Raw genomic sequence first — 14,177 nt, 5'->3', positions numbered from 1 at the left:
CAGCAACAAGAAGAAGGGTGGATGGGATGCGGATTGCCGGCCTATCTTACGGGGATGTAAACGCGTCCCTGAAGAGTAGAGTCTTCAGGGATTTCCTAAAGCGGAGAGATTAGATTCTCTACGAAGCACCTCTGGTAGCTTATTCCAAATGGTGGGGGCTTGGACTGAAAAGGATCTGCCCCCTTTAGTTGCCATTTTAAAACGTGGGCAAGATAGCAGAAGGGAATTAGAGGACCGTAGAACTCGCTTGGGCTTGTACACTTCCAGCCTCTCCTTTATATAGGCCGGCGCCTGCCCATAAATTGCTTTAGGGCAAATACACAGGCCCTTGAATTCAACCCTTTGCTTTATAGGGAGCCAGTGTAACCTATAAAGTAGAGGGGAGGCATGGGTCCGTCTAGGTAATCTGAAGATTAGCCGTGCTGCGTCGTTCAGGATGACTTGTAGACAATTTATTTAGTTTTTTGGAAGACCTAGGTATAATGCGTTCCCGTAATCGATTCTGGAAACTATTGTGGCTGAAACTATGGTTCGAAGCATGTTCGTTGAAAGCAGAGGGACAAGCTTTCGCAGCTGCCTAATCAGGTTGGTACATGATCCAACCACAGCGGATACTTGGTTGGTCATCGAGAGCTCCTGATCGATTTTAATACCGAGACTCTTTACACTGGGGCATGGCTTTGGGATAGGTCCGAGTTCTTGGGGCCAGAACAGATCATTCCAGAGGGAGGCAGAGGTTGAGACTACAAGGACCTCCGTTTTATCTGGATTTTTAATAGGTTGGACGTCATCCAGTTTACTGTGAACCGTAATATCTTTTGGGCCATGGACTGGGCCGATGTTGTATTTTCGATACTCAGCAACAGCTGAGTATCATCAGCGTAGTTAAAAACTTTACAGCCCATGTTTGCCAAAGAATCTATCAGTGGCTGCAGGTATAAATTAAATAATAGTGGTGAAAGTGCGGACCCTTGCGGGACTCCACATTCCAAGGCGCCAACGTCAGATACCTGATCTGCTAGTTGGATCCTCTGCGTCCTCCCTAGCAAAAAAGACGTTAGCCATTGGAGAGCTTGTTCTTTTATCCCGGACATGGCTAGTCTGTCCAGGAGCAGTGCATGGCTGACAGTATCAAACGCCGCTGAAAGATCTAATAGTATCAGGGCGCTTGGTTTTTTACTGTCAGCCATGCATCTGAGCTTGTCCAGCACCGACAGCATTACTAGTTCGGTGCTATGGTGGGCACGAAAACAAGCTTGCCGCTCCTGGAGTAGGTGATGTGACTCCAGGAGGGGTGACAATGATTTTAATACATGCTGTTCTAGAATTTTTGACAGAAACGGCAGCTGGGAAATTGGCCTGTAGTTCTTCAGGCTAGTTGGATCCGCCCCAGGTTTTTTTATCAGGGGTCTAACACGTGCCTCTTTAAAGGTAGTTGGCAATGATCCTGTAGCTAATGAGTTATTTAAGAGGTCTAGGATCTGGTCCTCCAGACTTGGTTGATATAGCTAGTTGTCTGAGGGAGGTGGAGTCGATGTTAAGAAATCTAGAAATAACAGGGATCGAGGGGTTTTGAGGGGGCAATGACGTGGTGGATATAGTTGAGCTGTCTTTCTTGATGTCTGACAGAATGGTCGCTACTTTTTCAAGAAAGTATCCTTGAAAGGTGTTACAGTCTATCTGTGTATCTACCTTTTCTTCCTTTTTGCTTAATTCTTTCAAAATTTGGAAGGTTTCTTTCTGGACATTTACGGCGTTGTTCATGCGGGTTTCATAGTAGTCCTTTTTGGTTGATACAATGAGCTTTTTATACAGTTGAAAGGATGTTCTATATAGTTCGCAATCGGTATCCATTTTAGATTTCCTCCAACATCTTTCAAGATAACGGAGCTTTCTGTTTTGATCTCTCAAGTTTTGAGTAAACCAGGGAGCTCCTTTTTCCGCACCCTTTATTTTTTGTATCTTTTCTGGGGCTATCTGATCGATTGATTGCCTAAGAGTAGCTACTATAGTGTCATAATTTAAATCTAGGTCTTCGCCGTATGATGAGGTCATTGGTTTATGTATATATTTGGACAGGGCTTTTGTTAGGGTTACTGAGTCGACTTTTTTCCATTGGCGCACTTTTTTGGTTTTTAGCGGAAGTTTTACCTGAGGATTATTTTGTGGTATATCACATAGAATTAGGTGGAGGTCAGACCAAATACAAGGTATAATACTTGTGAGAGTCACTTCTGCCATAGAAGACCAAATGAGATCGAGGGTGTGGCCTTTTATCTGGGTTGGGGCTTCCACTAATTGTACCAGGCCTAAAGCGGTCATGGAAGTCTGTAGCTGCCGTGTTGGTAGATCTTTATCAGTCTTATCCCAGTGAACATTAAAGTCACCTGTCACCAAGATATTTTTATAACGTGTGCATAAATCCGATATTATAGGAAAAAAGAGATCATTAAATATTGATGTACATTGGGGTGGACAATAAATCGTTAAAATGATAAGGCAGGAATTGTTCATGGTGATTTTTATCCCAAATAGATCAACAGAATTTATAGTCTCAGTTAAAATTTTTGTCACCGTGAGCTGTTTTTTGAAGATCGTTGCTACGCCACCACCCCGGACACCGTCTGGCAGATTATGCCAAATCATATCATATCCGCTAGGGAGGGCGGCTATGATGTCGGGGGAGGAGATATCGCTCAGCCAGGTTTCGGTGAGTGTCAATATGTCAATGGTCTCATCCTGTAAAAGGGTGAAAATTTCCAGGTGATGTTTCTGTAGTGACCTAGTGTTTAGGGTAGCTAGCTTTAGTGGGGGTAAAAGGCCAGTATCCCTGTGGCTAGGGGATCGAAAGAGGTTACATTCCTTAAGGATGGAGCGTGTGATGGAGTTTCCACTATACCTGTCAAAGTTCAGTGCTAGAAGATCATTTGCAGTGTAGGAAATGCATGTGCCAGAGTGCCTGGTCCCTGAGCCCGATCGTGCGCGGACGGGTGCAGACGGGCAGGACTCTGGCACGACTCCGGCGCAGGTCCGGCGCATCCGCTGTTTGCGTCCGCTGCATGGAGTCATCACCGTCTGTTTTTATAGCGCTGCCAATCGCGTCACCAGCCCAACCCGACCCAAGATGGCCGCCGAAACCGGAGCCCTGCCCTCGGCGTCAACACTCAGCCGAGAGCAGGTCCGGAGCTGAAGGGAGGGGGTGAAGAAGAGTCTAAGGCGCCACGAAGCGCAAGGGAGTCTCAACACACCTCTTAAAATCAGGTGTGCACCGAAATACAATTTACGAATTAAAAGTGGTTTTAAAAAGTACAATGATTGTGATATACTTCCCATCATAGTGATATAACTTAGGTGCAACTCACAGAGTTTATTAAAACCAATCACTTGACCTGGTGCATGGAGGGAAGAGTCCTAAAGAACACAACCTATGTTCCAATATAATAGGGACAAAATAATACATTTGTAACTGGACCCAACTTATAGGGGAAAACGCAACCCCATCATAGCTAACATGGACAATATCCCCACGCTACTACTGAAACTAAGCGAGCGTGACCCCTGCAGACCACCTCTCAATGGTAGAGAGATAGACCAAAGGCCAATGTAACCAACACTGTAACTGTTGGCTGTTTGCAAATTTGCAAATTTGCCCTCAAGCGCATTCACACTCGTTAGGTTTTGTAATCCGATTATACTATTTCAAATCACCCAATTAGGTGTCTTTGCCACGCTATCACATGCTAAGGAGGCACGGACAAAAGTTGACCCCAACTCTGTATTGTAGTAGCGGCATCAAAGCACCCATTCTCGATAGTTGCCTTTATTCACAGAAATACCGTTTCACAGACACACTCAGCCATGAAAAAAAGCTGCCCATCCAGGCTTCTTACAGTTCCGTAGGGAATCTCCTGCAATGGTTGTACCCCTCTCTCGTGTGCCGCGACGATGCCAGTGCCCGGGATGTTCAGCGTGTAAATGGAAGCGGGGGGTGTGTACCAAGCGTCGCGAGCGACGCAATCTCACGCATGCGCAAGCCCCTTCACTACGTGGGCATGCTGGGAGGTGTAGTTTCTGTGCGTCAGTGGCAAGAATGTAATGTGGGAGTTCGAGACGCCTGCCCCATGTTATTTAAATCAGTTGCCAGACCTCGAGGGGCATATTTGAGAAGACCTTTATTCTCAATATTACAGATAATGCATTACTCTATTTGCTGTCATAGCAGGTTGTCAGGGTCGCGGGCATCAGGCTTGGAGCATGCACAGGCATGTGTTGGGCCCTCTTTGACCCATGCCTGTGTCAGCAGGTGGGCATTGAGGCCTGGGTGTACAGGGGCTGCTTAGACAAGTTGGGGGAGCAGCGTCCCGGGGTGCAGCAGGTCCACAGGATCGCAGGCAACCTTGCTCACAGCGATGGCATCGGCCTGTGGTGGGGTGAGAGGTGCAGCCCTGGCAGAGAAGTTAGGCATTCCAGAAGAGGACCGCACCCAGAGTTACGTGCCTTTTATTCACACCCCTACGCTGGCCTGACGTACGCCGGGCCAGCCCACTCTGCTCACGCTCATGGGGGGGACGTAACAAGCTGCATTTCCATGATCTTCCCCACTGGCTGAGGTGACATGGTTGGTCCACTGTCCACTACCCTGCAAACACCAGCGGTGTGTGTCAACATGGATATGTGTGTGTGGTCTGCATACAGCAGTCTGGCCATCACATCCATGCCACACGTGGCATTATGTACATTCTCATTCATCAGTCACTTGCCTCCTTCGCACGTGCCTGGTCCCACCTCTCCCGACATTCTGCTATTGTGTGGCTGAAGTGCCATGCCGTTGATGGCTAATGTACATGGTTGGGTCACGTTCCCACAGTGAGTTGTACTGTTGTGTCTTGTGGGTGTGCATGTTGTATGTGAGTGTGTGATGTGTGCATTTCTTGTGTTGTGAGTTGCATGATTGTGGAGTTGAGGTTTGTGGTGTATGCATTTGGTATTGGCTAACGAGCAGTGCATTTCTGTGGGTGCCAACCTGGTGGTGCAGGTTGATGATTGACTGTCGGAAGTGTATGAATCATGCACACTGTCTGGGTGGTTTGCGGCGACGTTGGTGGAGGTTCCTCTGTGGACCACTAGTGTCTGCACATTGGTGGGATAAGTGCGCTTTCCGTTGCGCTTATTGAGTGCAGTGTTGCCAGGGGGCACAAGTGGGACATGTGTGCAGTCAATTGCCACCTGACACGTGCAGGAATCTAGCTGTAACGTAGACGCATTGCTTGGTCTCTGTCTGTTCCTGCACAGTGTATGGGAAGTATAGATGGTGTGGTACCAAGCGCATGGTGTCATCCATGACCGCTGTGAGGGATTTGGATTGGTTTGGCAGTGTGTCTCTGCTGACTCGGGCGGTTGTTGGTTGGTGGGCACCAGAGGCCAACAGGTGCATCATGGCCAGCATGTTTTTTTGTGGTGGGATGTTGGTTGTTCGCTGTGTTCATACCGTCAGCCGGTGGCCAATGGTGGTCAGGATGCAGAGAATGGTTGTTTCTTGGAGCATGTAGTGGGCAATGACATTCTCTAGTGTTGGGTCTGTGAGGTTGGTGCATTTTCTGAAGGTCGCTGTCTTTGTCTGTGCTAACTCAGTGTTGTTCAAGGGGGCGGTGGGGGTCTGGGGTGGCGAGTCCTGGGGTTGGTGGTGGTGGGTTTTGTGGCCCTCTTGGGTGTCCGTCCCGCATGTTCAGTGGCTCCATGGCATCTGTTGTTCTTCAGGTGTGACTCTGGGCTGGGCTTCCTTTTGTGGTGCAGGCTGTGGTACCACTTTGCACCAGGTCAGAGCAGGTGTTAGTTTCCTGCTGCTAAAGTGCCTTATCGCATCTTCCATGGTCTTTTCGCCAATCTGGCTCGTCGTTGAGAATGTAGCGGAGGTGTGTTGTTGCAGCTTTTGGCACGGGAACGCCTAATCTGCATCTCATTAGAGATAGTTGCCGGGGTCATCAGTGGCGATGTTTTTTGCGGCTGCTATAGCAGGTAAACAGGTGATATGGGCACTTAGAACCAGCTTGTGAATGGGTTGATAACCATATTGTGACTTTGGCTGTTAACCGGACGATAGCTCCTTGAGAAAATGCCCCCCACTTTCTTTAATATTTATGTGAAAGGGAATCAACTACATATCCCACAAGGCAACACATAAAAAAATCACAAGAGTGGAAAATGGAAATAAATGGTTGCCATAAGCAACATATTGGTTTATGCAGTCACATTTAGTTAAAATCAATTTTTATAAAAATCAAAAAAAGGGACAGCAAAAATCTTGTTCCTCTTGGTTGATTAAAATCTTTAAAAATGTGTTTGGGGAATTATATTTTTGTCCTAAACCAGTCTGAATATTAGGTTACAGGTCATCATCTTATCTCCACATTTAGGTTGTACTGTCCTCTTTTTGAGGCTCTCAATACTCCTGGAGGACATGGATGTCAAGGCACCTACATTTTGGGACGGGTATTTTTGGGGGTCTGGAAAGAAATGGCAATGGGAAGATGAGATTTTGCAATGGCAAGTTGATGCAGTGCACAGGGAATCCGTTCCGGCGGCTTCGACAAGAGTCCTTACTTTACTACTACTAAATACCTTCTGTGAATACCAAAAGCAGTAAGTTTAAGATTTTATCTCAGTTTAGTAGTAGTAAAGTTTGGAGTCCTAACTTTTCTACTACTAAAAGCCTTCTGTGAATACCAAAAGTAGTAAGTTTAGGATTTTATCTCAGATTAGCTCTGTGAATCGACCCCTCATCTTTTAATAGAACGAACCTTTTCCTAATACCTTCAAACATCCTATTCTGTACTGTTTTCATCACATCTAATAGAGAAACTCTTTGTTTCACTAATTTACCCATTCCTCTTCGGATACACACCCAAAATTATCTTGCATGCATCCTCTTCCTCTTCCACCACTTCCATCACATTGCAATCCTGATTTTTGACATCAATAAACCGAGAAAGGCAATCTAATGGTACATCTTTTACTTCTGGTGCATTCTCCACCTTGAAATCAAATTTGTGTAGAGGAATAATACATTTATCCTCACAGATATATAATCTAAACCTTTCTTCCTGAAAAACCTCAACCAGAGACTGATAGTTAGTACAGATCCCAAATACTTTACCTCATATAAAGTTTTGAAACTTGTTTAAGGTCTAATAACTGGCATAAGTTTTCCTTTCTATTACAGAATATTTCCTTTCAGAGTCACACAAAGACCTGGAAGCGCAAGCAATTAATCGTTCTTTTCCCTTAGTTCTTTGGATTACAACTGCACCCAATCCTTTACTTCTGGAATCTGTTACAATGTACTACACTTCACCAGGGATTTAAGCCTGTAAACGGGGAGCATGTTTCAACTCCTCCATAATCAACTCCTCTCATGCGTATTGCCTTGTTTTAGGAATGCTGTTAAGTTTAGGTATCTTTATGCTAGATTTTTTAAGAACCTTCCAAAATATTCCACCATCCCAAGAAATTAACAAGCTTGTTTCTTTCTGTGTAAAAATAGTGTCTATACATTCTTGTTTAGATTCACCCCCTCCACCTGATAATAGTACAATATTTTTTTCAGCCAAAAGGCAATACAAGTACAGAACAAAAACATAATACACACTCTTTAAAGCAAATAAACGAACAAACCATAAAGTTACAAAATACAAAAACAGTTAAATAAGAGCTCATATTGTGCATATACAGTGCAATAGATAAGCAAGAACAATAAGCATACAGACAAAGTTCATACCAATTAAAAATCACAAATCAATTATGTTTTTTAGGCCAATTTGCTAAAAAAAATGCATATTAAATCCATTGCATAGATAAAACAAAGAAACTTAGAATTTAACAAAATACATTTAAAACATTGTAATATAATCGGGGTACCCAAGGGAAGTTTTAGGTCTCAGCAGGGAAAGCCTGAAACAGATAGACCAATCTGCAAACAGATATCAACTCTATCCTAGAGGAATCTAAGATTGAAATCTGTCAAGGCCCAAATTAAGGCACACAGTGTGAATCTATTTTTGTCTATGGCTGGCATAGGAAGATAAGAAAGAAAAAAAATGGTCAATGTCCTCAGATTTGTTCCCACACAAGCTGCACTCAGCCATAGCGGGAGAGCCTGAGGACGATTTGTTGGTAAAGGTTTTTAGAGGTAGATTGCCCATGTACAATTTAATGTAAAAATGTTTTAGCAAGGGGTGGGGGTAAAATGACCTCGATTTTAGTAAACAGTTTGTGGGACACAAAACAAGTGGAGAGGGATCCCAAATTAGTGGAATGGTGCTACTGTTTCACTGAGAATTCACAATAGGTTTAAGTACTTTTAAATTTGAATTCCTAGACTCAGAAAAAGTATAGATTGACTGGAGGCCTAGCTTAGCAAACCAATCATTTAGGTGTGATAACCACTTGAATATATTTCCTGTGTCGAGGTTGATGATACCTTCTGTACAAACCCAGTTTCCAGTGAGACCAAAGCCTAACACAAAATAGGAGAGGTTTAAGTGCAGCAAGGTGTTCTATTCCTTTATGGGTGGTATCAATGCTTATGGCTACAGATCGTTGAGACTGGGGTAGTTTGAACAATGATTTCATAAACTTCAGCTCCTAAACCCTTAACGAGTTTAGGTTGGTAGTTCCCCATAACTCACTACATAATGCGCTGCTGATTGAGTTTCGGCCCTATAAATCTTCAAGGCTAATGAAATTACTTTCAATTGGGAGAATTTAGGTATTTTTACAATACCAGGAGAGGTATGATGAATAATCAAACTGCTTTTAAGAATCGGGGGAATCAAAAACGAGGCTTGGGGATCTAACCTGATGGAGCGAGATGTTAAATGAAATTTCGTTCAAACTCGCAGTTAATTTTCCATAACAAATATAACAGTACTAATAGCATGTGTTTAATTTATTAATCAACTTAGTTTAAAATTGCAGACATTACATGTGGGACTAATGTGCTTCCATGTTGCATTCGCAAGTGGGTGGAAAAATATTAAACTAACCTTGTCTATTGTCTTTGTCAGTATTAAATGTGGCTGTTTAATTAATGGCATGTGCCTATTTTGTGTGCTTATGTTATGTTATGTCTTTTCTGTGGCAAAAGCTCATGGAGGATCCTTATGGCCTAAAAGAAGAAGGTTAATATAAATGCTGCTATATGTGCTTTGGCTAGGTAACATAATTAACCTGGTTAATAATTAAAAGGGGGCAGGTAACAGTTTGGGTCTCAATTATTTAATTAATTGATGTCTTGTGTTTGTTTAATAATAGATTCTAAAGTGAGGCCTAAAAAGTGGCTCGAGAAAAGTATGGCTGACAGAGAAGCAGACGTGAAAGGAATCTTGTTCAGAGTGGAGCCTTGCATTGTTTAACGGAAATATTTGCTTGAATAAAAATGTTCTCTCAGAGTAAAGGCCTAAGGACAAGATTTGCGTTTGTCTGCCAAGGTTAGGAAGTGAAAAGACAGTACTCGAACGAGAAAGTATCATTTCTGAGGAAGCCAAATGTCATTGAAGAAAGAGACAATAGGGCTAATGTGAAGCCCGGACTTGGACAAAATGTAAGAATGACCTAATGGACTGACATGGCTCAGCCAATAGCAGGATTGGATTTATGGAAAAGCACACAGAATTTAGTTACTTTAGCTAGTTAGAAAGGTATAAAGCTTGGCCCACGGGGAGGAGGGAATCTCTCCTCGCTTTCCGATTCCTGAAGGGTGTGACGTGCTGTTGGACTCTTTGGTGAACGTAAGGTCAGCAGTCTTTATTAAATATTCTTTTAGGTGAAGAGTTTTAGACAGGGAAATAGAATTAGGGATGGAAACTTATATTTTGCTTTAATTCATGTTAATTTGATTTACCTTTAAAATGTCAGTCTAATAAGCCTTTCCTTGAATGATGCTTTCACTTTGCTAATAAAATAATGATTTTTGAATAAAAATGCTCTTATTTTGAATAATATAAAGCAATTAAAATCAGAATTTTGAAATGACAAGCTGGTCTTGTACATTCATGGTCTAGTTATCATCATTAGATCCATCGCCTTAGTGACTTAATTAAATGTCATATGATCAAAACCATGGTAAGAAATGATAAACTGCAGCTGTATATGATTCTGTAAATAGTTTATGAATAGAGTATTTTAATTAGGTCACACGATTCAGTGGCTCAAAATTGTCTCTTTAGTTTATGGGCCTTAGTAGTGATTCATGATTAATGGTGAGTATTGTGGAGATGACTAGTGTTTATGAGACAGTTTTTCATTAGGAGCGCTGAATCAATTACTTCGTTGCAGTGGATGGTTACTATGGTAACTGACATGTTACAGGATAATTACATAGGATACATATCTGAAACTTGTTAAGTTTGTTCAGTTGTTACATGTAGTTATTGTGGTTCGTTTCCAAAATGTTTAAGGGTGTTTTAAATGTCGTGGTATGAGTGATTGTTCGACCTTCATTATTGTGTTTATTGTATTTTACTGTGTTCAAGTCCGAGTAAGTATCAAGTAACAAGGTTCAAGATGCCATTATTCAGCAAACTAAGACAAATAAGAACTAGAAAAGGGATACTCGAGGAAGCTGTTCCCATCCCACCCAGGGACACTCCCGGATATTTTATGTACCATAAGCACGGCCTAGATGCCGTATTATATCTTGACTTGTGGGTAGACTACACCAAGGATCTAGAAGGGAACCAGAGATGGCCCGTTAAAGGGGCATGGGATGCCGAGTGCATCATGAGAGTAGAAGAGGCATTATGGAAAAAGAAAGCCAGACAGTCACAGAAAGATGCCATTGAATTATGGCGTAAAGAATCACATAGACGTACAGAAAAAGCCCTCAGAAAAGCAGAGAAAAGTAGAGAGGATTCAGACAAAACCCGAGAAAATGTATTAGTTGAGGAAGGTATACGAGTAAAAGCAGAACAAGTAGACCAACAGCGAAATACTCTTGCGAATGGTATGTATCCTCTTCTGGCCGAAGGTTTACCTAAGGCCACCCCGGAAGTACCAAAAGATCTACCACCTCCATTGCTCCCGACTAAATTACGTCACAAGACCGCAGAAGACATTTTCCTTTCTTCCTATTTAGACGATGTAGCTCCCGAATATACCAATATTCCGCCGGCACACACGCCACCCGCTGACGGCACCCCACCCCTTTGATAATCTACACCCACTTCCGCAGCAACAGACTCCTCCTCCCGTTCCACAATGCACCTATTCCCCCAGCCCTTCCTGCACCTATTATTTCTGGCTTTCACCCACTTAATCCTTTTGGACCTGGCACCTCAGGAGGTGCGACAGGAGGTTTTCAAACGCCGCCACAAACACATCGATTGACTTATAGGGATTTAGCACAACAACGTACACCTCAAACAGCGAGTTATGACATACTTAAAGAACCTCTTACAGACTGTAGATATGATCCAGTACCCGGTAAAGACGACAGAATGATGCTATCATCAGTACGTCTACGACGAGTTGCAAACTATCTAATGTTACTACCAGGAATGATTAAATATCTAGACAGAATATATCATTTTTTCCAAACAGGAGAAGGTCCTGAAAGTATTGGCGAGGCCATGGCACACCAGAAAGTTGACACTCAAAGGATGATATTACGTTTCTTCATAAACTGCTTGATAAGAGACCAAGATAGGCCTGGTGTAGACCAGGACGAAATGAAAGCACTTAACAAATGGGGTCAGAATATAGCAGACGGAAAACATGATAAACAGAGCTGTATTGATAACATGTACCGAAGGATCCGAAAAGCAGTAGAACAAATACACGAAAGAAGACAGCCTGAAAGAGAAATAGATACAGACAAGAATGAATCCTCAGAGGAGGAGGAACAACCAGAAACGACAACAGGTGCATTACAATTGCCAGCTAGAGAAATGATAGCATATGTAGGTAAGGGAAGACACTTTAATAATTCGATACGTCCGGTACGTCCAGAAAGTAAGAGACTTTTTCAAGCAGCCATGTCAAATCCGAAGACTCCTGAACATCTATTTCAGGCTACTGACAAAATACTTCAAGAACGAATGGGGTACCATGTACTCGATTCCATGGATGAACAAGAATTAGCCAGGTCGGCAGTACAATGGGCTGACAGTTCTGATAAATATAGTGATGACGCGTTAGCGCAAACGTTTTTGAATCTTTCCCCAGACGAACAGCATCTAGCTGGTATGTACATGATACAACACCTCCTGATATTGTATAAAAGCCAACACTCTGATCCTGGTCCCCTACCTGATATATTAATAGAACTACTCATGAATAAATGGAGAGGCCTAGGTACCGATTTAATTAAAGTAATTCTAGAACATCGGCACAGATATAGTGCCTTCCTGTGTCCACAGTTTGATCCAGCTCCATCCATAGAAAGAAAAACGTATTACATTGACAGACAGAATCCCTTACGAGAAGTGCACCCAGTCAGGAATGATGATAATACTTTTAGACGCGTGTTTGTGTACACGCCCATAACTAAAATAGAATTATTGGAAATGAAGAAATTAGTGCCCAGCCATGACAAAGATCCAGCAGGTTTCCACCGTGAAATAAAAGACATGTTACTCATGGGTGATTATACCTATCCCGACATCATGAAAATATTGAAAGTACTATTGCCTGCCGGTATTTACAAGAAACTCAAAGAAAAAGAATGGGAGGTGGGAGAGCAAAAGATAGATTGGGTTGCATTAGAAAACGAAGAAAACACTCGAACTCCAGGCCTAGGGCTTGGGGACAAAACTAAAGCATTACCAGGATTGTTAGTACAAGTATTGCCACGTTTGTTATCAACGAAAAAGGAAGACTGGGGTGCAATCTCAGCCTGCAAACAGAAACCTGATGAAGATACCAGTGATTTCTATTCCTGATTTGAGAAATGTTTTGGTATTAATAGTGGCCTGAAAGCAAGTAGTGAGTCATATCCACATCTTTTTGTAACAAAGTTAGTTGAGAACTCCTTGCCCCAGGTTAAGAACAGAGTACTGAAAGTCGAGAGCACATGGCAAGCAAACACGCCTTCACAAATGTTACAAATGTTACAGTATCACCAGAATAGAATTAGAGAAGAACATGAACACGAACAAAGACGTATGAAAGACACGAAAATGAAAATGCTAGTTGCTCAATCGGTTCCAGCAGACAGTCAGAAGAAGGGTATGACACAGCCCAATAATTCGGCAGCTCCTGTTAAAGGGACATGCAACTATTGTAAACAGCCAGGTCATTATATAAACGATTGTGCAGTCTTGAAACATAATATCGCTACAGGTAAAACTAAAGAGAGGCCCCGTCCACCTAGACAGGATCAGGTCCAACAACAAGTACCACACAATATACAGCCTATGCAGGCTTCACAACAGACAGTACAGACTGTAGCAGTACCACAGTCACAGCCCATTGCCGCAACACAACATACGTCACAACAGATGTACCAGTATGCACAAAATGATTATCCTGATTATCAACGATACACATGAAACAGCCTAGAGAGGGAGGTTGGCTTGCCTCTTATTGAGGTTCCTGTAGATCAAGAGGGCCCTTATGTACATAGTCAAGTATTAGGGAAAGACAGAAAGTTTTTAATTGATACAGGGGCAAGCAGGACAACTATAAGTCACGACGAGGTTCCAGGGGCACCCCTCTCAGGCTCACAGAATGTTTCCCTTGGATTTTCAGGAAAGCCTATTGTTAATGAAGTATCGCAACCACTTCCTCTTGCAGTTGGTCCATTGACCCGTACTACAGATTTGTTACTAACGAAATCATGTCCAGAAAACTTGTTAGGCATAAAGACACTGAAAGCTCTAGGAGCTGTTATCTGCTGTTCTCCGGAAGGAGTAAGACTGTTTTTACGTGACTTTAAGGGTCACTATGTGTTGAGAGATATTGATCCCAGATTACAGAATGTCCCTGCACATTTATGGGCACAAGGCCCCACTGATGTAGGTTGTATGCACATTACACCATATCGAGTTACACTCAGGCCAGGAGTAGTACTACCACGAATTCGACAATACAAGTTACCTCCAGATGCTGTAGTGGCTTTACTGAAAATCATTGACGAGCTCATTGCACAAGGAGTGGTTGTTGAAACCGACTCCAATCTATGT

This window comes from Lissotriton vulgaris, chromosome 7 (genome assembly GCF_964263255.1).
Source record: "Lissotriton vulgaris chromosome 7, aLisVul1.2, whole genome shotgun sequence".
Classification (NCBI taxonomy): domain Eukaryota; kingdom Metazoa; phylum Chordata; class Amphibia; order Caudata; family Salamandridae; genus Lissotriton; species Lissotriton vulgaris.
This window is presented reverse-complemented; position numbering follows the sequence as displayed.